Here is a 19116-nt window from a genome sequence, read left to right on the forward strand (position 1 = left end):
GACCAATGGCAGACCCTGACACACCTTCCTGTACCATTACACAAATATCATCATTACCAGTAGCCGTGGCACAGGATTCAGGTTCCCTGCTGCAGGTCACCAGAGCAGCCCCAGAACCTGTGGGAGGAAGACAGGAAACACAGTTTACAGTCTCCAGACATTGTTACCAGTGATGCACTTATACACACATGCACAAATGGACACATGCACACATGCACACATGGACACAGGCACACATGCACACATGGACACAGGTACACATGCAGACATGCACACGTGGACACATGCGCACAGGCACACATACACACATGCACACATACACACAGGCACACATGCACACATGGACACGTGCACACATGCACACGTGGTCACATGCACACATGGGCACATGCACACGTGGTCACGTGTACACATGCACACATTTACACATGCACACGTGGACACAGGCACACATGCACACATGCACACGTGGACACAGGCACACATGCACAGATGCACACGTGGACACAGGCACACCTGCACACATGCACACATGCACACATGGGCACAGGCACACCTGCACACATGCACACCCCGCAGTATACACACAGAGCACTACTGAGTTACACTACTGTTACTAGCATTATCAGGACTATTATAGGTTATGTTAAACACACTCACCAGCATGGATGGCCTGTCTTGCTGTAACCCTGGAGGGACCTGCAGAAATGATGAGATTTATGTCAGTGGGCACAACTGTGCCATTAATATTGCATATGATACAGTGTACAAAACAGTCAAGTGTACATATGGCATATTACCTGAACGCTCCATGTCGTGCTGCTGTGTGGAACCAGCCTCCATCATAATGCAGGTGTACTGCTGTTGGTGTTCCAGGGCTGGAGCCACAACACTTAGGAGTAGCCCCTCCAGTCTGGTGAGGGGGGGGATGTGTGGCCACCTCACCTCCTGTGGCGATCTGTTGCCTGTGGATATCTGATGCACGCTGCTGGACACTTCAGATTAAATCACTGCAGTGATGTTGTACCTGCTCATATGTCCTGTTATGCGTGCCAATATCATTTACCCTATGGATAAGGTCTTGCCACAGTGCGGCCCTCTCCTGCTGATTCTGACTGGTGCGGGAAAACAGGATGTCATACTCCCGCACCAGGCTCTGGTGGATCTCCACATCTTCCGCCACAGAGTAGGCGGGGTTACGCTGTTGCGCCATCTCCCTGGAAGAGAACACAAACAGGATATCAGCAGACCATGTCAGCAATATATGGCACACATACTATACATGATACTCATGTGTAGTGATATACTACTACTCCCATATGTTGCATGTGTGTGTGTCATGGTGGATACACAGGTACATGGCCAGATATCAGTGCTCAGCCAACACCTGTGCAACAATACCTGCCACATTCCACACAACATAGTAGCATGCCCCATCGGTCAGCACACACTGACAGGTGCAATGCACAACCTCACTCTGGGGGTTCATCCCAAGGTACTGTATGTGGGACACCGTCCACTACTGTGATGTGGACAGAAGTTACTCGGCCTGGATATACATATCCCACCACCACCACCAGCACAGTAGACTACTTTGATATGTATGTGATTAGACAGTTATTCACTTGCTGGGACTGAGATGGTATCCATGCAGCACACTGGACCAGTGGAAGCCACAAGCCACACTGCTGACCCCTTTGCAAATGCTTACCATGGACATGCCACAGATTGCATGGAACTTGCACACATTTCTAACCCAGACCCTATGCACAAAGGTTAGGCATCCTGTCCGGTGGACCCCAGACAGAGGCAGATTGTATAACAATAGCAGGAGGCTACTGCAGGAGAGAGCACATTCACATTAAGGGAAGGCATCTGTGGTCAGCACTGGTACTATGCTACGGTCTGTCATAACAATGGCCACGGCCTACTCTGGGAGGGAAATGGACACAAACACTATGGATGACCACAAGGCCTTCTTCAGTTTTGTTACACATATGGACCACATGCCTCAGATATGCTCTGTGTTAATACACACCTACTTAACATTCACCAAACACACGGATATTGGCAACAATCTTGCAGACATGTTCGGTGCACGTACCCCCCCTCCTTCTCCCCCACCAGTTGCAATATTTATCACAGCTGGATGTAACCTCCCTATCATCTCACATATCCAGGTGAGGGCCGCCCTCAGCAGAGAAGAACACACAGCATCACTGTGACCTTATGGTATCCCTGGATGTGTGCTACCAACACTCCGAGAGGACATACAACCGCATATAACACTGATAGTTTATCTTGGCCATACTACAGGATATGTACCTGGACAGTGGCATACAGCAACAGTGGTCCCACACCACTAAGGGGGCACCTCGACTGACCCTGGGAATTACCACATCATATGTATAATGGGCCTGGTCTGCTAAGCTATGGAATTATGCAGTATGGGATGCATATGCAGTGACATTGGGTACCTGCAGACACTTGTTCCCAGCCAGTGTGCCTTTGGGATGGGCTGATCCTGACTTTTGAACTTGGCTAACCTTTCAAAGCAGTCGCTACAGCCATTGCTGGGCCAACGCACAGACAACTGCTGCCAAGATCATGGCCTAAGACTGATTGACATGTAATGTATGGTCATCCTCTTTTGGTGGAACTACGTACACACAACATATCACATGGACATACCTATGGATACAGACCTATGACACATTTGGAGGGTTCACAGTATGCACACTATTAACCTTCTACTTTGCATTACCTGTGTTTGTCACAGCTGGTTATATTACCACAGCTTCTGCTTGCTGTTGCTACTGTCAGTGCTGACAGCTTCGGGTGACAGAGTCACAGTGTCTAATCTTTTTTTTTTTTTTTTTGCTCTCTCTCTCTCTCTTTCTCTCTCTCTCTCCCTCCCTTCTCGCTTTCCCTCTGTCTGCTTACAGACAATGCAATGAATGTATTGCATGCAGGGAGTGTTAGCAGTGGATGCTTTTGTAGGTATCTGCATAGGTCCATGTGATGGCCTCTGCACCAATTGTAAGCCAGCATTTGCTAATTGCATACAGCCAGTTGTGTACTGATTGCAGTTCTCACAGTGATTTCAGGTCAGTGCTATTAAAGGGTATGTGGGATAGGTGTTGCCCTTTCAGATTGTGAGAGCAGGGACCATGCTGGTATGCTGTGGACAGTGTTCTGTGAGTGTAAAGGTTAGTATCTCTCTCATGATTCAGGCTGTGTTGTATATTCACATTTCTCCATTCCTCTCTCATGTTCCCTGTAGCAAGTGTGTATGCACATTGACTCCTACAACTATATATAGATATATATTTATATATATATATATATATATATATATACATACATGTATATATGTACTTTAACTGACCTTATTATCTACAAGCTGACAACTAGCATGGCTGTTTCTGTTCACACACTACTATTATGGAAATCCAGTAGTTTTGACAGTAATTTTAAATGACATGCTTTGTGTACTACACATCCTATATTTCCTTTACATTCATCCCTACTATTGCATGTTATATTTATTTTAGCACAATGTTTTTGTATAAGAGTCATGGCTTAGTGGTAGGTCGTACAGACTAGTGTTTCCTGGGTTCGGGACTGACAGTGGGAATTTATTTTGCTTTTGAACTGAGTACAGGACCTGTCAATCAAAGTGACTAAGGCACTTTTAAGCAGTTGTAACCGGGTTAGTGCTGGTTTTCGCGGAGCTCACGCATGCGCACTGGCGTTAGCTCGCGCACCTTGCACACCGCCACAACCGCTTAATGGTGCTTACTCTGGCGCACCCGCACTATTTTCTTTGAAAGAAAAGAAAATGGGGAGACAGGAAAGTGGTGAAAAAGGGTTCACAAAGAGGGTAAGACAGTAGGGAAACAAGCTTGGGATGTGCAGGAGGGATGTAGGTAAGGCCCATAGCTGCCCATTTCTTCATCAGCAATAGCTGTGCATATGTATGTAATTTGGTGTGACATTTGAAACCTTCCACCCCTGAGAGAGGTGTCAGGACAACAATAATACTTGTTGTACAGCCAATTGTAATTGATAGGTTCCATGTCCAGCAGACATGTGTGTGCGGAATGGGCAGCTATGTATGGGGCATAATTTTTGTGGGTACAGAGTGCCCTTTTTTTTTTTTCAGGTGAGAGTGGTATGTCAGGTGAAGGAAGTCGGTACAGCTGGGAGGTAGGCTGGGTAGGTAAACAGACAAGACAAAGAAGACGCATACAGGGGTGGTGTATGACACGTGTGGGGGGGTTACACAATTGATGGGGACGGAGGTTTGGATATCCAGAGCCCATGAGCCCACAGATGGCAACAGTGGAACTGATATCCCCAGCCATAGGCAGTTGCCACTGTTCCTTCACTGCCCAGGATGGGGCTGTGCTGGGGGCTGTGTAGGCCGGGCAACAGGCATACCTACGCACCACAGTCCGGACGCTATGGAGGGTGAGTGGTGGTTCTCCTCCGGCCACACTTGCAGAGGGGTGGCGAGCCCCATCCCCTGCAGCGCTTCCACCCACAGGTGGCACAGGGCCACCAGAGGAGGGTCCGGACTCGGCACTAGTGCCAGGTGCACTCGCCAGCTGAGGTGGGAGAGGTGGGTCCGCTGGAACCCGCCTTCCCTGTCGTCCTATGTTTTGCATTATGTCATGACAGTTTGGGTTAGTGAAATATAATACCATTCACAATTAGTTGTAACAGCATGCATTAGTATTCCCATTAACCAAACACCCAGATATTCACACCATTGAACAGCGTACATAACATATGCATAATTTGAACAGAAATACACAGTCCAACAACATGCAGGCTTAACTGATGGCAACAGGCCATCAGGTGTGGATGTATGAACAGGGCAAATGCATCAACAGACATGCAAATATATGACCCAACAGGACAAACGTCCAGGAGTGTTAATTGTGATTGCACATACCATTTTCACATGGAATGGGTTATTTGTGGTTATAGGGTGGGGTAAAGAAAGTAATATTAACACCTTCGAATAACAGTACATATGCTGTACATTTCTAATAGCTACAGTTATATACACACTACTGTTCTAAGTACAGTTTCCTATATGATAACTATTTCAACTTGGTGATAGGACTGTTACTGCAACATCAATATACATTTTATTGTTCTTCATACACATTCATATCTTGCTTTGTTCAGCTACATCATCCTGCTACATTTGCTTTATATAGCTGTAGACAAGTGTGGATGTTTGATAAATCAGACAATCATCCTATCTGCATATTGCAGACTGAGAGCAACATATCCAGATTTTGGGATACACATTCCAGATGCAGCAACACTTTGAACAGATTTCACTGTTTGGTTTTGAATCTCACATGCATTTCATTCTGTCTTGACTGTAGTATACTTTATTCAGGAGTTATTACTACTGTATTGCTGGATTCATGACACTTTCTCACACTCTCTCACTTGCTTTCATTTTACTATTCAGGATGGTACTTACTTCTAGGCTTTATTGACATGTTTTACCTGTAGTTATTACAATCCTTTCCAGTAGTCTCACTTCTGTCATGTTTCAGTATTTCCACAGGGATATATTTCACACATGTGATTTCATCATCTTCTGCAGCTATACATTTCAGCCTGCTGCAGGTTGTGTACTATTTTCTTACAGGTAGGGCATTTTTATTTCAAAATATATGTCAGACAGTTTCATTTTTCGGTTTAACTTACAGGCTGAAACACACTTTTGTAATCAAGCAATACTTGCAGACACTTTCACACTGTTACTTGCAGATTTTTTTCCTTACTGACTACACTGCACTCTTTTGCTGACTGTCATACTTTTATATTTCTTTACAGTTACTGGTAGTGGATTACTGACCTGCCTGGTGGCGCAACCACACCAGCCTATCGCCATAGGCTCTGGGGTTCACAGAACGGACACCTGCAGCTGTAATATAAATGAAGTAATATTGGAATACACATCTCCATAATATCAGCTAGTTTAATTTCTTACATACATAATTAAATGTTACTTACTCAGTAGTAGGGCGTTGTGTGTTTGCTGGGCCTCCTGGATACAAAGGTTCAGTTGGTCCTGTTTGCATCTCTTCAGGTCCGCATGGTGGTGATGGACCTGCTCACCAGTCCTTGGAATCCCTGTGGCACTGGTGAGATCATGAGCCAACCGGTCCCACGCCTCGGCCCTGTATGCTCCCCAGAGGACCTGGCCCTGCATGAGTTGGGCCTCATGATTATGGACTAGGAGCCAGAACATGTACCTGGACTCCTCAACACCCCACCTCTGTGCTCGAAAGCAACTACCCTCTCCTACTCCTGTCATTCTGCCTGAAGTTCAGTTCTACAATCGTTTATGCTGTGTATTCCAGCCTATGGGGCTTATACAGGCCGTTTTTCCCGCACATATATGTGATTGGCCATTTTGGAATTGTATCAACTTCACTAAACCTGCATTGTCATGCTCCAGTTTGTATTCATTCCTATATATTTGCTATTATTGCAGCTCTAGGTACTGCTGTCATGGCTTAGTGGTTCAGTACCTTGACTATGGTGTATAGTCTCCTGGGTTCGAACCTGGCCACTACTTTTTATTTTTTATGACTGTCTAGACAAGCTGAGGGGTGTGTCTGTGTAAATGCAGTTTTGATACGGCTTGCTCAACGTTGCCCGTCGGTTAGCTTGTTTGCGCGGTGCGCAGCTCCGCACAAATGGGGTACGCTGATTTAAGCCTCATTTGGCTATCAGCATGCATATTACGCTCAGCTCAATTAGGGGCACATAGATTTAGCATCTTACACCACTGCTCAGCTACGGGCACTCATTTTGCACCAGTTAAACCACTGCTCATCTATGGGCAGATGCACTCACTCTGTTAAACTGTAGCTCAGCTATGAGCACATCTGGCATTTTTTATTGTTTTGTTACCTCACATTTCTTCAATATAAATGGGCAATTTCATTACATTTTACATAAATTGTGGTTTTATGTGTACATATTTGTCAGGGACTTGTTTCCTGCTTATTTTGCTAAAAAAAAAAATTGGTGTTGGGGGGGGCTTGAACCATGAATGCCTGCGCTTCAGCCAACATCTCTACCGCTATGCTATTGCTTCCTGGCTTATTTTGCATATTTAGTTCTTATATGCTTTCCCACTGACTGCTAACTGTAGCTGCACTACAGGCACGCCCGCACAAACGAGCACACTCACGGTTAAACATTTTTACATTTAAAAAAAAAAATATATAACATGTTTATTTATATGTTTTCTGTTCATAGTCTGTGGGGGCATGTGTTGTGTTCTGTTTATTCACATTTCCGTGGACTCTGTCGTGGGTGTTTACTTTGAGTACTTTTCCTCTTCTGGGGGCGTGTCCGCTTACAGGGCTCGGCCTACGGACACGCCCCCTACTGTCTTACATGGACCGTGTTGGCCTTAAGTGGGATTCAGCATACTCTCATGAATATGCAGAGCATGCTGACATCACTCCGTTTAACTGCAGCCTCCGTGTATGAGTTATAACTCTTACACGGAGGCTTCGTGAATCCTGCCCAAAACCCAAAACAAATGCGGTCCTACATTGGTGAGAATTCTTCCATGTTGTGATAGACACATTTTCCTTCCAGGCGTGTGAACAAAGCACCTTTTGGGATTTCTGCAGTGCAATACGGGTCCTGCTGAGTCCCCAAAGAATACTGCTCACACTCGAAAACATGTGTACCATTCGCTGGGCGCTTTGACGCACAGGATAAAAACACTAAAGCACAAGCGGCACCGAAAATACATTTATTAAACTTTTTGGATGGAAGGCTGGAGTCATTAAAAAACGAGTACTTTTGTGTGTGTGTGTGTGTGTGTAAAATAGCCAGGTCTGGTTTGCCCACAATTTTGCATAAAAAGGCTTTGCAATCACTATACTGGGTTGAGTCTGATAAATAAGTTAACAATGGGGGCATGAATAGAATAAAGTTGACATAGTTTGGCTTGGTTATGTAGTTGCATTTATTTTCATAATGTGAAACGTTGATCATTATTCCCAGACAAAGCCCATTCTAGATATTTTGACTAAGACATGCCTCCTATGCTTGCACATTTTTGGACTTTCTTCCCAATAAGGCATTTAATATACAAGACATATAGAGGGGTTTCGGCCTATAGAAAAAAAAGCCATGCCCCCTCTAATCTTAGAGTGCCATTTCCATGACAGTATGATAAAAGCTTTTAAAGCTAAAATAAAACTGCCTCGGGGAATCTGCACCATGCTTTCAAACCAGCTTGGAAAGTGTTCAGGTATCACATGGGACAAAGTTTGAACAACTGTTTGAAAGAAAATTGATCAACTTTACTTCTGCCATCCGGAATCACAATCCAAAAATTTGCATTTTCTTAAGGTGGATAAATGAAATAGTCTGGTCACAACGGTGGAACTGGTGTAAGCCCTTTACACATGATTTGTTAGCCAAAAGTCATACGTATTCGGTCATTAAATTGACCGAGGCCTTCAACAACTTTGTAAATAGGAAAGTGGGTACCATCCCCTGCTCACCGGTCAACTAACATGACTCCGGTTGCAAGTTCCCTCCTAACCCTGCAAACAACAGGACCCTGGACAGACATACATCCATGCATGACATCACCCCTGCACCTGAGGGTACGTGATGGGCATAGGGTATGAGGTGGATATCCCCTTATTTATAAACCATGGAAACTCCAGTCCCTAGCCTGTGGTTTAACTCACATCTGTTTGTTCCTGCACATACCCTGGTTTGCATCACCGAACTAGCCTCCCCGCCCTGTCATACACCCGATTGTGATATCATTGTGAATTTTCATTAGTTGTAGTGTGCTTAGTGTGTGTGCTTTCACAAGAGTACAAACAAATGAGCTTCACTTTCGTAGTAGATCTATCGTTAAGTAAGCTATTGGTCTATGTATCACACATTCAATTTCTAACCAGAAGTTAATGTTTCTGGGATTACAGAGTGGTTCTTCGATATAAATGATTCTGCATCATTGGTCAGGTTGCTGAAATTGGAAGCCCATATGATGCTTCATTTGGGGGAATTAAAAGCCAAAGGGGCATATCCTAGATTAAAAGCATGATGTCATAAAACACTTAGATTAGGTACTAATGAACAAATTTTTTACCTATGAATTTTTCAAACCCCTTAGGGCACTGATATCACAAGGCATTACACTCATGAGTATTATGATTTGTATCAGTGGCTAATGTCCACAGAATCTTGGATCTCTATAAACCCACTGCTTTTGGTAGCTCCTCAACCCCTTTCAGCATCAATGTTTTAGTAATGACTATGGAAGGTGGTAGCTTAGAACCTCCAGATTATGATTCATTACCTGGAGCATGGAAATGTTTTGTCATGGGGTTATGAGATGGCCGTAGAGGGATCTCAAGTAAATTGACAGATGGGATACCCACCATTAAGGAGCTCATGCCACACAGATATTTAGCAATCATTTAACAAGAAGAGTTAAATAAGAGCCCACCATTTTAGGGGTGATCCAAGGTTGAAATTCCCTCATAGTGCAAGTGGGTTCTACAATTCATTGCTGGAAGTTTCACAGTACCCCATGGCTTGTAATTTTAGAATATTAAATAAGTCTCATGGGAGTGTACGGCATGGAAAATTTCATCAGTAAATGATTTTTTTGGTTGGCTGCTCTTAGGATATCTTGGAAGTAACCTTCGTAGTCTACCTAGATTAAAGGGCACATACAATGTGCACTGAAATGGGTGTGCCTCGCTGCATCCGACCCTCGCATCCGTGAATCAAGCTAGCACTGCATGTAAGACATCCCGTGCCAATGCCAACTGCCACTGAAAAACACTCGCACCTACGTGCAATGCCTGATGAATGTGACTAAGGGCCAGCTTGCCTTGATTAATGGTTGTGGAAAAGTATACCTACGCATAGAACATCACCAGTCAAGTGCCCTCTGCTACGTAGTACAGCTGATCCAACAGTATGAAGTAAAGAATGTTTAGTAGGGTAGTACTATCATCCAGTACCTCAGCTATAGCTCATATCGGGCGAAACTAAACATATGCCAACTCCGGTAGAATCGTGCTACAAGTAAAAGCAATCAGCTCAAGACTGATGCATGAACTCCGATGACATACCCAGTGCTTGACTATGCATGGAAATATTGCTAGAGAATCATCACCTGGTTCATAGTCCAAGAATTTTTAATGCATCAGATTGTAATGAAATCATCATGGAAAGTCAGGATGCCTGTAGTTTGGACCAGTAGAGAAAAGTGTTTTGACGGCTGTGTGTAAATTAGTTAACCTGCCTCAGGGCAAGATGCTAAGATATAGAGGCGTGATCAGGGTGCAGATGGGCCCGTAACTACAGAGGGATAAAGGGAGCCTGAAAGTCCTAAGTCACACGCAACCCAGGTTAAGGGATATGGGAGAGTTTTTTTTTGTATCAGGAATAGGCTTTACTGAAGTTGAACTGACTTTCAAGGATGGTGACGGATGATTCCACCAAAGCTTGGATTCTATTGTTCCTCGAGTATGGTTTACAAAGACAATTTGTATTTTGAGATCTAGAGAAATTTTGTTTTATGCCACTTCACAGATGTGCTTTAGGGCCCCTGATGAACTCCTGGTAAAATGTAGTGTTGATTTGATTTCGTAATTATGCATAGAGTAACCTTTTTGTATCAGAACACCCTTAGTTAACTGGCTTGATAGGTCTTCTTTGGGTTCAAGTTCCAGGTATCCTGTAAAGTCATCCTTAAATGACTTCTACCTCCAGGGGTGCCCTAGAGCTCATGGGATGTTGACACTCTGGTATTCGTTCAATGTTTCAATTAGGTTTCCTTCAGGTATAGATCTTGGGCAAGAAGAAAGCACCTAGGTTGCTAAACTGCACCAGTATTGTCCCACTCGGCTTTTCAACATGGCATTCTACTGGTCAAGTTTTGCATTTGAATGTAGGTAAAAGACATTGGTACTGGTACTACTACTGTATCCTTGTGAGGAGTGACTTCAGATAGAACACACGGCCCTTAGGTGTTCTCGTGGTCTGATTTTTGTTCCACATCTGAATGAGGTAGTTTCAGGGATGCTCTGCTTTTTTTATTTGCAGTGGTGATGGATTTCCCCAAGGATTCCACGATGAGTATTTCAACAGGGGGCTAGTCTGTGTCACTAAGTGTCAAGGGATCATGAGTTAACCTTATTCCAGATGACATAGTACTGTGATCTGTGATGTTGGAATCCTGTAATGAGAGTAAGGTGACCAGGTTGTTCCAAGTTCTGAGACCATCTGCTGAAACAGGAGTTGTGAGAAAGGAATTATCCAAAGGCCTTTGCATAAGTCTAGATTCTGCGACGCTGAAGAAGGAATGAAGTGTATTTACAAAGCACTAAAACAGAATATATGGTCCAAGGTCGTAAACTGCTGACAGTAGGTTGAAAGGAAAGGTTGAAATAGGAATGTCTGGAAGACCTGAAACATGAAGCTCAAGGGGATTGGAACCTTATGAATACTTAGGGGTGGGGACATGAGTTTATTAAACAGTTGGGATCAACATTATTTTCACCACCAGAGGTCAAACCATCCTGGATGAAAGGTGTCCTACCAAGCAAAACAGATGAAAATCAAGCCAGGATTTATCCCTTAAAGCGACATAGTGGTCCTGTATAATCCTTGAGAAGTGTCAATAGGAAAAGCATTTTTAGATTAATGTGGACCTCCGTAATCAGGCAAATCTGTCCAGGGTCGATATTTCTAGGAGAGAATGGTCTGATCATCTCAGCATTGTTCCCTGATTTTCACATCTTGAATGAAGCTGGTCTAGTGAGACCCAACTTTTACCAAAGTGGCATGCCCATTCCAGTTTCCATAAGGGGTGGGTTGCTGAAACCATATCTGGATCAGGGTCACATTCGGTACCTAAAAGGTAGGGCAAGGGACGGCCAGGTCTCCTAGCAGTTTTCTCACATTGGAGGTGTTCTAAAATTAATGGAGTCGTAAACTGGTATGTTACCTAGCATTATGTTCCCCAACCTCCACAGGTGCTCTGAAACTATGCATTTACTTTCTGCCATGGCCTTGTGGCCATCTCAGAGCCAAAATCTGCCTAAAGGGTCCCTACCTTTTCCAGGCAGGTGTCGAGAGCCAATCCCCATGGTCCCTTCTGGGCCAGTTTGCTTAAGGGACTTTTCAAGAGGGGGCTCCAATCGATCAGCCAAGGCTTAAGGGAGATTATGGCCAAGTTAAGACACCAATTCCCTTGTGGAAACATGAATGGTTTCTTTGCTGGAATTGAGGGAAGTCCAGGACCCCAATGTCTCACTCACCATTCCTTCAAGGATCTGATGTTTGGAGCTTTTGGGCCCTCATACTTTGGTAAAGGAAACATGTGTAACCAGTCGATGCTGAAGTCTCTGCTTTCTTTTAAATGCAAAAATCTTTACATTGGTTACATACCAAAGGGGAACAATAAATTGCATTCGAGACGAAGCTCAGAAAGACCAAGTTCCTCATGCTTACCTGGTGTGGAACATGTTTCAAACAATCTGATCTTTGCAAAGGAAGTGTGATTCAGCATTTGGAATTCTGGCAATGGATGAGATCTTGTTTTGATCTTATTATTTCTACTTGTGATAATCCACTGTGGCAACACAGATAGGAACAGCGAAAGAAGATGATGATATATATATATATATATATATATATATATATATATATATATATATATATATATATATATATATAACTGCTATACATATATATATATATATACATATATATATATATATATATATATATATAGAATATATATATGTATATATATATATATATATATATATATTAACAATATATATATATATATGCTCGCTTATATATATATATATATATATATATATATACTAAGAAAACTTCTAAGTTTTCTTTAATATATATATATGTATATATATATATATATATATATATATATATATATATATATATATATATATATATATATATATATATATATATATATATATATATATATATATATATATATACATATAAAATATATATATATATATATATATATATATATATAACACACACACACACACACACACACACACACATAAATGCATGGTGTTCATGTTTCTTTTCCTTTCATTTTTATTAAACTAGTTACATTTATGAAAAATTAAGGTCAGTGTCACATTATCCCCATTAATCCACAGTCTCTCATCAAAAATATTGTTGTTCAGAACTGTGCTACTAAGTAGATATCAACCGCCAGTCCCGTAATTGTAAACCAGAATTATCTGCTAAAGGTTAACTCCATACTTATAAAATTAATTATTTAGTTTTCTATACTTATAAAACTATTGATTTAGTAATCAAGCTTAAGTACAATAATTGCAATACTTGTTTTGGAAAATTAAAGTTAAATGTAAAATCCATAAAGAATATATAGATCTTATTTCTAAGTTGGTAATCTGGTAAAAAAATCTAATTGGTTCTACCCACCATTGGTAAGCTAAAGCATGGCCACCACATATGAATTTGACAGCTAAGCTGTGCCAGCACAAGTTACTGGGGATTGCCCTTCCAAGTGTAGTTGAAATCAAATATGCTCTTACTAAAATCTTTTGTTAGATTGTAATTTTCTTTTTCCTATTAGATTTAAACAAATTAAAAGTATCCCTAATTTAATAAAATATTTATACCACGGTAGTTATTTATATCAAAATTCCTAGATTTAATTGTGTTCTCAACTGAAATGGAGTTTATAGATATAATGCTAGAAAATAGATATTAGAGAGTCTTTTCCTTGATAATGTTTTACATTTTGTGATAAATGTGTGATAAATTAGGACTGAAAGTAAAAATGATTGTGTTTATATTATTTCTAAGTGACTAAAGTTGTATTATGTTTCTAAAGTTATCAAAATGTTTTAATTCCTGGAGACCTGGAGTGGAATTATTACTAATAATAAAATTATGCAAAAATCTTTTAATGTGGATACTATAAGATAAATCTTTATGTAACCAATCCAGTGGGTCAATATAAATCCAGCTGAAATTAGTTTGTGATAATTAATAGCTAAATTTTAGCAGTAAATTAAATACTTTTAATATTGTAGGATAGATTCCAAAATAGTTGCTCTATTTTAGCAATACATTGGATGTTTTTAATAGAATGGGATAGATTCCAAAATAATTGCTTTCAATGTAAGTCTGCCCTGATTTGGAATGACCTGCTCTTAGTGTAAATTACTTACTTTGTTATAAAGTCTATCTATAAACATGCTGACTATGGGGACCAGACTCCAAAACACCTGGTCTCAGACTGCTCTCAGTGTAAGCGGTCACTTACACTGGCAGCAAGTCTTTTGGAACGTGGCCTATATGTCTGACAAAATCTTGGTATTATACAAATAAAGCTATGTTGAAGATCTTAGTTGTCATATATTGTAGTTTTAAAACTATGTGTGAATATTAGATTCCATTTGAAATAATTAATGAAAATCTGAAAAAATTAAAGTGGGATCTCTAATGTTACATTTTAATCCATGGGTGGATCATAATATTCAATGGTGTCCTATATTTTATTATTTTATTTATTTATTTTACATTTGTTAACCGGGAGAGTCCGACTGGATACATGTCCATTTTCAGCGGAGGCCTGGGGAGAAAAGCTCCAGGTACATAACAGACATATGAACATTGTTAATGCAAAAAAGGAAGATAGTTGAGTTCTAAATACAATATAAAGCTACATCACATCTTGGGAAAAAAATAACAGCAACAGCTCTTGAAAAAAAAACGTCACTAAATTAAGTTAACATTTTATTGGCTGAGGAAGAAAAGAAGTGAGAAGAAGAAAAGCCAGGTATGGATAAATATTTATAAGTTAATTTTGTCTGCAATGACTACATGCATGTGTTTTAATTTCATTATTATGCCTTTCATGGCATTATCAGTATTATTAGTTATTCTGAAATATGATTTGAGTTACATCTGTAAGTCCAATATAAATAAATATTTTAATTTATTCAGTATTGTAATCTGTACCTAGAGTGTATAATTAGAAGTTAAAGAAAATAAGGCAGATTGACTAAACCCTACATATCTTCTTAGACTATGTGCAGGATGTTCACACAGTAGCGCACTGTTTTGCATTCAGAAAGTGGCTCCACATGATGTGTAGAGCCGTGCAAACATGGTAAACACAGTGGAATGTTAATTACAGCATAAGCAGATGAATTGTATGCTAATAAACCAATCCAAGATGGAGGAGCTATTCAACAAGCTATAAACCAACTGTGTAGACTTAGTGCTGGTTTTCCTGCAAGTTCCAAAACCTATTGGAATACATCCATGGAAAGGTGTCTATACATAAAGAATGTTAGGGGCTGCTGTTGCTTTAATTCATGTGTATGTGCAACAGGTTGAAGCCTATGCTGGTGCTGCTGCTACTAAGTAACCACGGCCAAGAAGGAGGAGAGTTTTCTGACCCCAGTTAGCTTATCACAATTTGCATGAAGTGGAAATTGTAGAATACTAAAGGGTGGATAGAGACAAAATACAAGAACTGTGCGACCTCTGTTGTCCTCAACTCAGACACATAGTGAACTGAGGGGAACCAATACTAGTGGAGACAAAGGTATGTGTAGCACTTAGAATTTTAGCTACAGGCACCTTTCAGAAACCAACAAGAGAAATGGTAGGGGTGTCATCAGCATCCAGAATCCTCCATCAATTCCTGAATGGTATGCTCCAACATGCCAGTGAACACATATATATTTCCCCATATTGCTGAGGACAGGGCCACAAATATGCAGAAGTTCTGCCCTGTAGCACAATACCCTGAAGTATTGGGTCCCATAGATTTTACACATATAGAAATCAAAGCACCACCTAGGGAACAGAGAAGGACATGCATAAATAGAAAGGGCTTCTACTCTATTAACTGCCAGGTCATGTGTAACGCTAAGGGAATCATCTTGAATGTGTGTGCTGGCATATCAGGCAGTTACCACGACTCACATATCTGGCACACCTCCCAACTGTATCAGATGTTCACTAGGATTTATATCCCACAGGGCAATTTACTGAGGGATGCAAGTTATGCACTGGAACCGTGGCGGATGACGCTCACCAGAAATGCACACCCACCCACTGAAGAATGCCATAATGAAGCACACACTCAAACCAGAAATATCATACAGTGCATGTTTTGCTGCTGAAGTCATGGTTCTGGTGCCTAGATACATCTGGGGGATCCGTGCAGTGCAAGCCACTTACATGTACTGAAATCATCACCATCTGTTCCATGTTTCTCAACATCATCCTAAGAAAATAGCTTCAGCAGGATTAACAAGGGGAAGGAGCATACTTCCCACCATCAATGGCGAGGTTACCACATTCACATGCAGGTAAGGAGTCAGAGGGGGAACCAGCAGCTGCTGTGGATGTAGGCAGATGTAGGCATGCTCAGTATGGCCTTGCATTCACTAAGAGGCAACACATAGAACACTCACTCACCACCTAAGGGGTTAAAACCTTCATCCTATGGAAATACTTATAGTAGCACTGATGCCAGGCAATGCTCACAACCTTTACTTATCCATGCAATGGCTGTGTACTCCTAGTATCAGATAGACTCAGCCCTGAAATGAAACTGTAACAACTGCTGAAATTACAAGGTAAGTGTTGAACCTGGAGTATTAAAAGAATATTGTGTACTAATACAAATAAATGGTATATCCTTGCATGTTTTTACTTGGTAATGTAAGTAAATAAAAGGTGGGTAATTTATAAAGAAATGACTTCAATATGTGACAGCAAAGACTTATGTGAATACATGTGCCCTCTATCAAGTAATAGGCCTTAGGCATCAAAGATTCACACATTCATACCACTCAAAATTATTGATGGTCACCGAATGTCCTCAATTTGGCCTCATACTTTTGTACTGGCAAATCATTAAAGAGAGTTGTTAGAAATTAATGAGACACATTTCAGTTTCAAACTTCATAACCCTCAGAAGATTTTTAAAAATACTGATGCAAAAACTGTTTTAATTCTATCAACTGTCTAACTTTGTAAGACCAAAATATGTAAAAAGTACAATTAGCAAAACAACATCACGCAGATATACTAAACAATAAGTCAGCTATGCACCCTGAGCATTAGAAACAAAGTTTATGTGTCCTTGAATCCAAAAGATAGAAAACAAGGATATAGCACAGTTATCACTTACACTGGGTGTTGTATGTGTGTGTGTGTGTGGGGGGTGGGGGGTGGGGGGTAGGAAGCGTAGGGTGACAAAAAAGGTAAATGAGTGCATGTGAGTAAGAAAGACAAACAGACAGACATTTGGACAAAGTAACAAATGGCCACTGAGACAGAATGAGCTTTAAGCCTCATAGCTGAACCAGCTACCCATCTGTGTCAAGCAAAGTTCCAAATTAGCACTCTTCAAGAAAAATCTTGATGAGTGGATGGGAAATAGGAAATATACCCTGGGGATCACGTGTGTGGCTCTGCCTGACAGGGGCACAGGAAAATAACTTTCTTGGATGGCATAAGCCAGGGAACCTTGTTGGCTAGGCTTACTTATGCCCTTGGGCCAATAGCTTAGCACATACCTATGAACCTATGAACTGTTGTGCATGTGTTGTACATGGGCCCTCCAGGTGAAATTGGCGTGCAAGTGTCTACAAGAACACAGCCAAGCTTTGTGCTACATCTTGGTATGTCAGACAGGTTTGAGCCATACATGGTAGCAGTGGCAGTTCATTGTTGTTGTACCCAACCACAGGAACTGGCTCTGGCAGATGTAGCACTGGCAAGTCCATGCCCATGGTCAGATGCACTTTTGCTACCTGAATGTGACTGATGTCTGCTGGATGAGCTGTCCTCACAAGTGCGCTCAGGAACACCACCCCATGGCCTGCCACATCTGGGTGTGGACACCTCAACTACTGATGGAACAGTGGAAGTAGTCCACTATGAGAGCATGATCAGGCATGGCCACATCTGCAAACATCAGATGATGTGGCTGACCTCTGCCCACATGGATGCCATTCCCCTCCCAGCAGATGTTCTATCACATACACTGCACATTCCAATGTGTCATTCATCCGATCCATTGAATCAGCAACATGGTGGAGGCAGTCATGCATGTCACCCTGTGCCACATCTACAACTCTAAGCATTTCTCTGGAGGACCTATTGGAATGTGCACTGCCCTAAACATACATTGTGTGGTATGGGAAGACACACCTGGATCAGGTGGAGGATGGACAGCAGGCCTATTAGAAGCACCCTTAATAATCATCTTGCATGGCACCTTGCCCACACCTTGGCTACAGCCAGAGTCAGCAGACACTGAAGTCAGAATAACCACACTACCCTTTTCAAGTGTCTCTTCCTCCACCTGTCTGTTATCTGAGGGCTCACTGGAATGGGTTCATATCTGCCTACTGGCTGTGTCCAATGGAATTAAACAAGATGGCTGAATGTCAACTTCAGTGTCAGATACAACCTCTGCTCCTCCTGACTGTGCCAGGGTTTGGCTACCATCATCATCAGATGTTAAGTTTCCTACACTTCTACTGTCAGGATCACCTGTGTTAATAAGCAGCTAACACAAGAGAGAAATTAATACCTACAGTACTATAGTCCAATATATGCTAACAAACTAACAGTGGTGCCACTATTACAGACAGTACAGCAACACACACAACAGTCCTGACACCCACATCATACATATGGATAACATAAATATTTCTTTGAACTGCTTATTAGTCCTCACATAAAAATGTTTGGTTTACCATGTGCAGATGATTCCAGATTTCCTATGGAGGATGGTTCTGGAAGAAGTTAAGCAAAAGATAAGGATGCAATCATCAAAATTAAGAGTAGCTCAAGGGGTAAAACTATTTGTCCCTTAAATGTCCATTAACAATACTTTTAACAAAAACTTGGATTCCACATTCACCCCAAGCCCATTTGTAGTTAAACAGAATGTGTTGTTAACCGTATCTATCAACAACTATTTCCTCCCTAAAAAATTATGTTAAACAGAACTTAAGTATT

The sequence above is a fragment of the Protopterus annectens genome, chromosome 10.part0 (genome assembly GCF_019279795.1).
Source record: "Protopterus annectens isolate FY-2018-M chromosome 10.part0, PAN1.0, whole genome shotgun sequence".
In the NCBI taxonomy this organism is placed as follows: Eukaryota; Metazoa; Chordata; order Ceratodontiformes; family Protopteridae; genus Protopterus; species Protopterus annectens.